Source organism: Mixophyes fleayi, chromosome 2 (genome assembly GCF_038048845.1).
Source record: "Mixophyes fleayi isolate aMixFle1 chromosome 2, aMixFle1.hap1, whole genome shotgun sequence".
Taxonomy (NCBI): Eukaryota; Metazoa; Chordata; class Amphibia; order Anura; family Limnodynastidae; genus Mixophyes; species Mixophyes fleayi.
The window spans coordinates 154230014-154233756 of record NC_134403.1 but is presented as its reverse complement, the minus strand read 5'-3'; positions in this window follow the sequence as shown (position 1 = coordinate 154233756).

Sequence of the window (3743 nt, the reverse complement as noted above, 5' to 3'; positions counted from 1 at the left end):
TAATTTAAAACACCCCCAAACCCATATTTACCAAGTTTTTCTGTCTCCAATCCGGTGGATCCCAGAAGGGACGTCAGGTGGTAAGTGTGGAAGAGGGGGACCCCTGTCATAATTGTTGTATTGTGTAACCAGGACAGGGCTTAATTGGGCCAGTCACATCATGAAGCCCCGCCTCCACCTAGGATCTGAGGGAGTGCCTACTATTCCGGGAGTCCGGATATTTCAGATTATGCAAGCTTGCCCATACCAGGGGCAGAACATGCCATCACCGGGCCCCATAACAAAATTTGGGGGAATCCACCTGGGAGAAATAGAAAATATCAGCATGCATCAGTCATGGTCACTCCCGGACAGCTCCCACCTACAGTTCCACTGTGCTTGTAAGGCAGGGAATCCTAATGCAGAAGAGTGTAAGGGAAGGGTGGGGGGTCTTAATGTACTGTGGGTGGGAGGTGGAAAGATTCTGAACTGGAACAAACATGCAGGTATTTGAATGTCGGTATATCGCTTCCCATTCTAGACAGGCTTACATGACTTCATGCTCAACAGAATTGGTCACACCACTTATATGATAAATTAAAATGTCATCTTCTATTTTCTAGGCACTTCATATATACTGAGTTGGACATGGGGGTAGTTATATGGCAAGCTTGACTCAAGATGTGCTAGATAGCAGAACCATTCCTGCTATTTTGGACAAATGCAGTGTTAAACATTTTGCTTCTAAAACATTGCACAGACTTTCTTGCACTATTATGAAACATTGTATGGATCCAAAGTCTTGTTCCCTCAGTCCCACCTTAAAGCCTATTTAAATTGAATTCACCTACCTAGTATCTCCAGAGACTCAATAGATCTCTTTAGTGCCCCCTAACTGTTAAAGAATTTGATGCGGATATGGCCTCATTCCAAAATAACGAAGCATCAGGTGTGGATTGTATACCTATTGAAGTACATAAAAAAAATAGATTTTTTTTTTTTTTATATTAAATGAATACAGTTAACTGTCTATTAGATCTGCACACCTTACAGCCCTCTATATTTTAAGCATTGATAGTTGTGCTCCCAAAAGTTGGCAAGGATCCTTCACTTCCTGTCTCATATCTTCCCTTTTCACTCCTGGGCTCATATGTCACAATTCTAGCCAAAATTCTTGTCACACTCTTAATTCTGTTATTGGTCAATTGGTGCATCCAAACCAGGCTGGGTTTATGCTGGGGAAATCCACAACAATCAATCTACGCCGCCTGTTCATGCATCTCCAGTTGGTTAATGGGGCTGAGTGAGGGGCAGTGGTAGTGTCTCTTAATGTGGCCAAGGCTTTTGACTTGGTTGAGTGGATCTACATATGGGAGGTACTGGGCCAGTTTGGTTTAGGGAACACCTTTATCAGATGGATTAAATTATTATATTCCACTTTGGCAGCAAGGGTATGCATCAATGACTGTAGTACAGCCACGTTTAGTCTGGGTAGGGGCACTCGTCAGGGGTGTCTACTATCTCTTTCCCTGATTGCTCTTGGCATAGAGCCACTGACATGTCTTATATGTGGACATCCTGGAATTGTTGGCCTCCCTGCAAATTTCCATCTATGCTGATAACATGCTATTGTTCCTTTCTGGTTCTACTCACTCGCCCGCTACAGTGCCACAATAATATACCCCTTACCCCGCTGATCTGTCTAATTGACATCTCAGAAGATGCCCTGAATAAAACGATTTACAAATATATCATTATTTCCTGACACTAGCAAAAGTCATAGTAGCCCGCACGTGGCTTGCTGCTGATTGATTCAAAAATGGCACACTCTTGTAAATGATTTAAATGGGCGCTACATGTACACAGAAATGCCAGTCAGAAGTCTCAGATATAGTTTTGCTGGTTCGACTCCAACTATAGAATACATTCTGGAGATGAAGATGTTTATGTGCCCCCTGACTAATATATCTGCAGGCTTCTATTTCCGGGTCCCTAGTTGGCATTGTCCTGTGCATCTGCCTGTGTATTTGTTGTCCTGAGCTATGCTAATTTATATACAGAAATTCTGTTTTATATGCTTTGTTAGGTTGTTCGCTGAGACAGCTATTTATGTTTCAAATCTCTGTACTGGAACAACTGCTATTATGTCAGCCCTTTCATCAATGATTGTTTATATACTATAGTTAACCAATTACTTAACTTGTTACTCTATTTTTCCTTGTGAACCTGGATAACTATTATGTTAATTCATTGATTAGATTAGCAACTGTTTGTCATTATTTGCCTTTATAAAAATCTTTTAATAAAAAAACATTTTATTAAAAAAAAAAGAGCCTGACGATGACATGGGTCACATTGCAGTGCCCACAGAAATCTACGGGTACTGCAGTGATCAACGTTAAACAGGTTCTCCTGATTTCTCCTACTTTAATCCTTTGATAAATTAAAAGAAAAGCTGCAATGACCATTTTTTGGCTAATCTCAGCTTAGTAAATAGATCCCTAAATGTGAAAACTAATAGTTTACTGTCAGGGCTGGTTGGAGAAAAATATGTCTCTTCATCAAGTGTGAACACTTTTAATTCTAATTATTAAACATAGGTGCTGTTGATTTAATGTCAGGGCTGGTTGAAGCGTACTAAATTTTATCCACCTGTCTTTTTCCCAAATAGGGCCCCCACCTTTTCAGGATCCAGACAAGCAGCAACTGAGCTAATGATAACAGTAGATGCAAGTAGTAAAATCAGCAAGAACAGGTAGGAGAGAGCAGGATAGTCTGACAACTCTCCTGAAGCTGGTGGGGTAGTCCCAAATTTTGGTGACTACAAGTACAGTTGGAAGGTATGTGTGCACCTAACAGCAGTGCACTCAATATTGCCTGTATATTTATTTGAAATGATCATATAAGATGTCTTAAGTGCTCCGGGCCCCCCAACGACTTAATCCAGTTCTGGTAATAGTAGTAATAATAGACTGTGAATTTATTTTTTACTATTTCCACCATGCACATTTCCATAATTTTGCAAAAGTAGGCACATCACTATGTAATGGGGGCATATTTGCACGTAAAGATAAATCATTACATGTCTGCATCTGCATTACATGTCTGCCACAGAGGTTTCACTGCGCATGTGATCTATTAGATCTTCAATAAGCCTAATTACAAGAATATTGATAGCAAGTGCATCACCATAAGAGGGCAGCACCTCCGAGGAAACAGGCACAATCACTTGGAATAATTGTAAGTGTGGAAAAAGCATCTAGAATAAACACTGGATTTGTTTGGACACTTTGCTTTTGTTCATATCACTTTACAGGTTAAGTGATAGCACATGAATGATATGTTGTCATAATTAAATTATACTATGTTTTATATTTTTTGTGTCACATGTTGATTATAACTTTGGAAGTAAATAGTGAAAAAATGAAGAGAAGAGTCAAAGGACTGCAGTGAAAATTTAAGTATCATATTTTATATTTTTTTAATTTACACGTTGGGATCACTAACAGTGCTGGGATTATCTTTTTCTGCTTATTAACTTTCAATGGTACGGGTAATGAGGAGAGACAGCAGAAGGAAGATACACAAAATATGAACCACACACTTTAGAAGCTTAAAACAGTAAACTACTGTCAGCAATAACTGACTTCACCATTTATCATAACTTAGTGTCCTTCCTTTGCTGCTTCTAGACGATGCTTTTGCTTTTATGATTACACTCCTTGGGGCTAATTCATTAAGGAAAGTAAAGCAAAACAAAAATA